This window comes from Triticum urartu, chromosome 2A, assembly GCF_056163025.1.
Source record: "Triticum urartu cultivar PI428250 chromosome 2A, HENAU_Tu73, whole genome shotgun sequence".
NCBI lineage: Eukaryota > Viridiplantae > Streptophyta > Magnoliopsida > Poales > Poaceae > Triticum > Triticum urartu.
Genome location: NC_141874.1, coordinates 675,624,724 through 675,632,979, shown reverse-complemented (window position 1 = coordinate 675,632,979; position 8,256 = coordinate 675,624,724). Strand labels below are relative to the sequence as shown.

The following is an 8,256-nucleotide window of genomic DNA, read 5'->3' as shown; positions in this document are numbered from 1 at the left end:
GTGAGAGTTAAAAAGGAGCATGACCTCGTTGGAATTGATCTGTTGCCTATTCCATTTGAGGAGTTCTTTCAGTTTTTCAATCAATTGGCCCTCGATAAAGCAACGGTCACCTGCTACTGTCTGTAAGTAGTACTACTTCTGTCATTAAGTCTCTCTATATAGCTCAACTCTTTCATTGCATGTATTTATAATTATCCTCACTATATTATGCAGATTGAAGATCGCCGAATTGAAGAAAAGACAAGTCGGTGATATTGGGTTCATTAACACATATCTCATAGATGAAACTGAGGTTAAATTTCATCCCATAGATACCGAGGCCAACTTGCTACGATCGTTGGTAATAAATGAAAACAAAGATATAATACTCTTTCCTTACAACTTCAAGTGAGTGTTACTGTCTTGTGCGTATTCGGTTTCCCTTATATATTAGTCAAGGTTATAGTAATGTAATTGATGAGTTATGCATGCGTGTGTAGTTTCCACTATATTCTCCTAGAGATTAAGCTTGAGCAGGGACTAGTAACTGTCTTAGACTCAAGACGAAAAGATCTCCAGGACTATGCGGACATGACTCAAATGCTCGAGAAGTAAGTTAAATCGATCATTATCCACCACATCAGCAACTTTGTTCATTTCCTGATATATCAAGTAATTGTTTTCTTTGTCTGGCAGGGTTTGGAAAAAATTCACCAAAAAAGCTCCAGGACTCCCGAAGAAGCTGCAATTTAGACACCCGAAAGTAAGTACTATAGTAGCATGTTCCATGCATCTCCTATTGATTCAAGGCTAGTTTCATCAATACCATTTGGCATTCTTGCTTATCAATTTGATTGACCTCTATTTCTTGTAAAGTGGTTGTGGCAGGAACAAGGGAATAATTTCTGTGGATACTACATTTGCGAGTCCATCCGCCACACGACCTGTGAGCGGGGCTACATTGACGAACAATATGAAGTGCGTAAATAACAACATTCACAATTTTATTTTATTACCATCATTTGTGTTGAGTTTCATTCATTCATATATATATATGTATTGACCCCCTTCTTCAAATTAGATGTTTCGGAAGCGGGATGAACTCCTAGCACAAGCTCGCATGCGAGCAATTCAAGAGGAATTGGCGGCATTCTTTCTTGACCACGTGATCGCTGAAGACGGAGAATACTATGTGGATCATGAGTCCGTATGTTAGGAGATTATATTTGTAAGAGATAATTATTGTATATATGTAGCTGGTAGTGTCGGATAGATATACGAGAACTTTTTGTTCGACCAATCTCTCGGAGAAGGAGAGGTGGTCGATATCACTTCTCTCTGTATGCATATATGTTCATGACGATCTTCTGTTTCCTTCGTTTGCTTACTAGCTAGCTAGCGTGTCTAGTCCTCTCTATACGTATGTATAGTACGTAGCGTCGACCAAGCACGGACATAAGAGAGGACACTTCTCTCTATTAATTATAGCTAGCTAACACAATATATGAAACACCTAAATTAACCCCCCAAAACCCCCCAAACCCCCCCCCCCTTCAAAAAAAACAAAAACCCCAGCCACAGAAATGCTGACGCGTGGATGCCTATTGGTCCCGGTTGGTGCCACCAACCGGGACCAAAGGCCCTCCTGCCTGGGCTCCGCGCACAGGCCACGTGGAGGCCCATCTGTCCCAGTTCTGGATTGAACCGGGACTAAAGGGACAGGGCATTAGTACCGACCCTTTAGTCCCGGTTCAGGAACCGGGACAAAAGGCCCTTAGGAACCGGGACAACAGGCCCTTTTTCTACTAGTGCTGAGAAGGCTCCATACATGCTCACAATGCAATAATGGGATGGGATTCCCAACAAGAACGAACCACAGTAACATTCGTCGGGCCTATGTCAAGTTGAGCAGGGCCCTTTGAGTACGTGTCTAAAACCACTAATCATATCGCTGATACGGTAGTGAGGGTTTCTAGTGCCGCCGTCGCCACCGCCGTCTGAGAAATTTAGGTCCCCTCGCCTCCAGCTACCATCTTGGCGCTGAGAGGTGCGGGGGGACCTCTGATCTTTAAGACCTCTATGTTCTTCATCAACATCTACTAATTTTCATAGATTTGTGAGAATAAATTTACTCTCGTTCTTTTGGCAGGGCCATGAGGTTAGAGAGTCTTTTGTCCTCACGGATCCGATGAGTTTATGTTGTTATGTCAAGTTTTTTTGTTGGTTTGATTTTTTGTGGAGGTGAAATCTTTCATCGACACCATAGTGAAGATATAGTGATTCGACGGCCTGCACTTGTAGGGGACCATCCCCGGCCCAATTACGCTCATCCATCAAGGCTTCCTATCTTTTTAGATGGGCGAGTCAAGACATTTTCAAAAACCCTTATTGGTAAAATTTGTGCGAGTGAAACAGTGACAACATGCTCCAGTTTTGCAGCCTTTTTTACCGAAGTCTTTGGAGTATTTCTTCAAGCAGAGATTGATACCACGAAGAAGGTGTTTACAAGAGATTTCATTGTAACTCTTAACCATAGGAGTCATTTTGTATTTTCTTCGATCTTAGGTCCAAATCAGTGTACTACCGATCATTGTTATGAGTATGAATAAGTTATACATGTGTTTTCATTTAAAAAAAGTTATACATGTGTTTTAATTTTTATTTTATTTTAGCCTTGCCATTGTCACGTGACAGTCAAATCAGGTTTTGACTGAGCTAAAAAGCCCGAGAAACCGAATAAGTGACCCAATTTTGATAGTTGTGGCCCTAGAAAGGTACACGAATAAAAATAGTGAAATGTTTGCCTACGACACGCCGGCTGAGCGTTCGGCCGGTCACGTGCGCTTCATCGGATCTTAGAAAATCCTACGGCCGTGTTTACGCGTCAGCCCGCGTAGAGAGCACGGGCTGGTGGCCCCAACACTACACCCCCTCCCTTATCTGCTTGGGTTGTTTGTCTTCCACACATTTCTTCTCCAGCCTTTTATCTCCTTCCATCGAATGCCATTGTATTTCTTCCCCAACGAGCCACGGTACGGACCACACGCCATGAACAGGAGCTCGACCCCCTCCATTGCGCGTCGCTGCAACACGTCCTTCTGGTCGTTTGCTGCAACGAGCACCCATGGGTGAGAGCAAGAACTGTGATTGGAGGAGCTGCAACACGTGTCAGGGGAGCTGCGACATGGACGGCCACTAGTAGAAAAAGGGTCAAATGTGAGACACATTAGTCCCGGTTTGTAACAGAATCGGCACTAATGTGTCCATTAGTGCCGGTTCCAACGGCTAGGCGGGAGGAGCTCTTTAGTACCGGTTCATGGCGAACCTTTAGCACCGGTTCATGCCACGAACCGGTACTAAAGAAAGTGGTGGTAGGATGTTGTCAGAGTGGGGCCCCTCCAGCACCTTTAGTATCGGTTCATGGCACGAACTGGTACCAAAAGGTCGTCCTATATAAACCCTTCGTCCACCCGCACTCTGTTCTTCCCCCTTTCCCCTCTCCCTCTCCTCTGTTCTTCCCTTCTTCCTCTCGAGTTCATCACAAATTTTTCCCAAAATTTGTCAAGATTTGCAGGCCCCCATCCATTCAAATGATCACAAAGGTTAGCAACTTTGTCCTTTCATCTCTCATTGCTAGATTAGCTCTTGCATTGGTTTATATAGTGATTAATTGTGGGTTTTAGTAATTTGGGAGGAATTATATGTGGTAGTATTTGATTTATATGCAAATTGAGGTCAAAATAACACTTAGTTTGCATATGTAGGTGTGGTTTACTTAGTGCCTTCTAAATCTCCGTCGTAACCACCGTCGATCGCCCGCACCGTCCCGTCGCCGGCACCACCTTGTGGTGAGCCTCTTGTTCATGAAATTTTATATAAAAAATTGATGTTTGTGTGATTTGGATATATAGTTACTCGTATAATTATCTTACCCGTACGTTGTTTGTTATACATAGTGCCATGGTTTTGATATCTGTCCCCGTCGGCCCTCGTCCTTGTTATGATTCGGATGTGGTATATTCTCTTTTAAAACTATTTGTTGCATTTCGTGTTTATGACAAATTATGCCCATCAAGTTGACATAGATATTTTTATCTAGGAGGTATGTGAACCATAAATTCCAACCGACCCTATTGTCGAGAGGTTAAATTTAGTTGAAAGAGAAAACGAGTATTTGAAAGAAAAATTGAAAAGAATTGAGGGGGAGAAGATGGAATTGGAGTTGCATGTTGCCGATGTCATCGATGATCACAAGATCAAGATGGAGAAAATGCACTTGAAGATTAGAAAGATTAGAAAATATGCCATTGATAGTGAGGCTTGGTATCATTATGTTGTTGGATCAATTGTTACCTTAGTTGCGATCTTGATCGCATTTGTTGTTGCATTTAAATGCTTTAGCTAGAGAGTTATTTGTTTGTTGCACTTAAGTGTTGTATGAACTTTATGTATTGTATTAATTTGGTGTTTTCGGTGTTGTGTATTGAAGATGAGCCGACAATGGATGTACGATGACCGATGCTCTCCCGAGTTCATTAATGGCGTGCATACTTTTCTGCTTGCGGCTGAGGCAAACAAGCGGGCGGATGGTTTTATGCCTTGTCCATGTGCTGGCTGTAAGAATGGTCACAATTACTCTACGTCAAGAACCATTCACGTCCACCTGTTTGAGTCCGGTTTCATGCCCCACTATAATGTTTGGACCAAGCATGGAGAAAGAGGGGTTATGATGGAAGACAATGATGAAGAAGAGGACGACGACAGCTATCCTGGCCATGGGTTCCATGAATACGATGATACAACAATGGGGGAAGAAGTTGAGCCGGCAATGCAGGAAGAAGCTGAAGAAGAGGCATCAGATGAGCCCGTTGATGATCTAGGTCGGGCCATTGCCGATGCAAAGAGAAACTGTGCAAGTGATTTGGAGAAGAAGAAGTTGCGGCGCATGTTAGAGGATCACAAAAAATTGGTGTACTCGAATTGCGCAGGTGACAAGAAAAAGCTGGGCACCACACTGGAATTGCTGCAATGGAAGGCAGAGAATGATGTATCTGACAAGGGATTTGGAAAGTTGTTGGTAATGATAAAGAATATGCTTCCAAAGGACAATGAATTGCCCGAGAGTACGTACGAAGCAAAGAAGGTTGTCTGCCCTCTAGGGTTAGAGGTGCAGAAGATACATGCATGCCCTAATGATTGCATCCTCTACCGCGGTGAGTACGAGGATTTGAACGCTTGCCCGGTATGCGGTGCATTGCGCTATAAGATCAGCCGCGATGACCCTGGTGATGTCGAGGGCGAGCGCCCCAGGAAGAAGATTCCTGCCAAGGTGATGTGGTATGCTCCTATAATACCATGGTTGAATGGTTTGTTCCAAAACAAAGAGTATGCCAAGGCGATGCGATGGCACAGAGAAGACCGTAAGAAAGACGGAAAGTTGAGAGTACCCGCTGACGGGTCGCAGTGGAGAAAAATCGAAAGAAAGTACGGGAAGGAGTTTGTAGATGACACAAGGAATGTATGGTTTGGTCTAAGCGCAGATGGCATTAATCCTTTTGGGGAGTAGAGCAGCAACCATAACACCTGGCCTGTGACTCTATGTTTGTATAACCTTCCTCCTTGGTTGTGCATGAAACGGAAGTTCATTATGATGCCAGTGCTCATCCAAGGCCCTAAGCAACCCGACAACGACATTGATGTGTACCTAAGGCCATTAGTTGAAGAACTCTTACAACTGTGGAATGGAACAGGTGTACGTGCGTGGGATGAGCACATGGGGGAAGAATTTGACCTAAAGGCGTTGTTGTTCGTGACCATCAATGATTGGCCTGCTCTCAGTAACCTTTCAAGACAGACAAACAAGGGATACTGCACATGCACGCACTGTTTGGACGATACCGACAGTATATATTTGGCTAATTGTAAGAAGAATGTGTACCTGGGACATCGTTGATTTCTTCCGAGCAGGCATCCCATAAGAAAGAAAGGCAAGCATTTCAAAGGTGAGGTGGATCACCAAACGAAGCCTCACCACCGTACTGGTGCTGATGTACATGATATGGTCAAGGATTTGAAGGTGGTCTTTGGAAAGGGTCCTGGTGGACAACCTGTTCCGAATGACGCTGACGGACGCGCACCCATGTGAAAGAAGAAATCTATATTTTGGGACCTGCCCTATTGGAAAGACCTAGAGGTCCGCTCCGCAATCGACGTGATGCACGTGACGAAGAATCTTTGTGTGACCCTGCTTGGCTTCTTGGGTGTGTATGGGAAGACAAAAGATACACCCGAGGCACGGGAGGACCAGCAACGTATGCATGGAAAACACGACATACATCAGGGTCATGCAAGCTACGCTCTTACCAAAGAAGAGAAGAAAATCTTCTTTGAATGCATGCTCAGTATTAAGGTACCGTCTGGCTTCTCGTCGAATATAAAGGGAATAATAAACATGCCAGAGAAAAAGTTCCAGAACCTAAAGTCTCATGACTGCCACGTGATTATGACGCAACTGCTTCCGGTTGCATTGAGGGGGCTTCTATCGAAAAACGTTCGATTAGCCATTGTGAAGCTATGTGCATTCCTCAATGCAATCTCTCAGAAGGTAATTAATCCAGAAATCATACCAAGGTTAGAGAATGATTTGGTGCAATGTCTTGTCAGTTTTGAGTTGGTGTTCCCACCATCCTTCTTCAACATCATGACGCACGTCCTAGTTCACCTATGCGAAGAGATTAACGTTTTGGGTCCTGTATTTCTACACAATATGTTCCCCTTTGAGAGGTTCATGGAGTCTTAAAGAAATATGTTCATAACCGTGCTAGGCCAGAAGGAAGCATCTCCAAGGGCCATGAAAATGAGGAGGTCATTGAGTTTTGTATTGACTTTATTCCTGACCTTAAGCTGATTGGTGTTCCTGAATCGCGGCATAAGGGCAGACTGGATGGAAAAGGCACGCTAGGAGGGGATCAAATAATATGTATGGACGGACATTCTCTCACTGAAGCACACTACACAGTTCTACAGAATTCCGCCTTGGTGGCTCCGTATATGGACGAACACAAGAATTTGCTACGCTCCAAACACCCGGAATGGTCTGATGACTAGATTACATGTGAACAAACCAGGAGTTTCGCCAGCTGGTTGTAGACACGTACCATGCATGACGCCTCTGTTGAAGATGACATGTACTTGCTATCCCAGTTACCATCTTCGAATATAATGACTTTCAAAGGGTACGAGATAAATGGTAATACATTTTACACGATCGCCCAAGATAAGAAGAGCACCAACCAAAACAGTGGTGTCCGCTTTGATGCAGAAACCAAGACGGGAAAGGAAACATTTTATGGTTATATACAGGACATATGGGGACTTGACTATAGACGTGGTTTGAAGGTCCCTTTGTTTCGGTGCAAATGGGTCAATATGACATGAGGCGGGGTAACGGAAGACCCGCAGTACGGAATGACAACAGTTGATGTCAACAATCTTGCATATGCAGACGAACCATTCATCCTAGCCAATGATGTGGCACAGGTTTTCTATGTGAAGGACATGTCTACCAAGCCGAGAAAAAGAAAAGATAAGGAAGCGAATGCATCATACGATGAGCCAAAGCGGCACATAGTTCTTTCTGGGAAGATAAACATCATGGGAGTGGATGACAAGACAGACATGTTAGGAGATTATGAAAAGTTTGATGAAATTGCTCCATTCACAGTGAATATTGACCCGAGCATCCCGTTAAATGATGAAGATTTTCCATGGTTACGGCGCAAAGGGACACACGCGAAGAAAAAGTTTCACATCCAAAGATCTGGGATGTGATCGGCTTCACTATCATCACTTTCTTCTGTGTTTCACACCCAGGAGGGAATCTCTGTAATAGTTAGGGTAGCTAGTTATGTGTTTTGGCATTTGAAACGCAAAAAAAATTTATGTGCAAACAAATTCTTTCATGCATTTACTGATTTTTTCAGCTAAATTGAAAAACACTTCAAATGAACTCCGAACGGCATGGTATCATAATTTCACCCACATAGCATGTGCAAAAAAGTAGAGAGGGTTACGGCAAAAACTGGATGCACTTCGTGTACAAAATGGACAATCTCTTTCGAACTATCAGGGTTTCGGGCGAAAACTCATCTGTTATAAAGGCATTTCATTTTTTAAATAACCTAAGCATTACCAAATTGAATATAATGATAAAACACACTAATATTAAACATAATAAAAAAGAATCACTGAAAAATGTATTTTTAAAGTTAAGTTATT

The 8,256-nt window shown here is 43.4% G+C and overlaps 1 long non-coding RNA gene across 1 annotated transcript; it reads left to right on the top strand.

Annotated features, from left to right (window-relative positions):
• The first annotated feature begins 3,644 nt into the window (after positions 1–3,644).
• LOC147986646 (uncharacterized) lies at positions 3,645–4,334 on the top strand. The gene is made up of 3 exons (XR_015615226.1): positions 3,645–3,827; positions 3,936–3,993; positions 4,079–4,334. It is a non-coding gene; the product is annotated as an uncharacterized LOC147986646 (long non-coding RNA).
• The last annotated feature ends 3,922 nt before the right edge of the window (positions 4,335–8,256 follow it).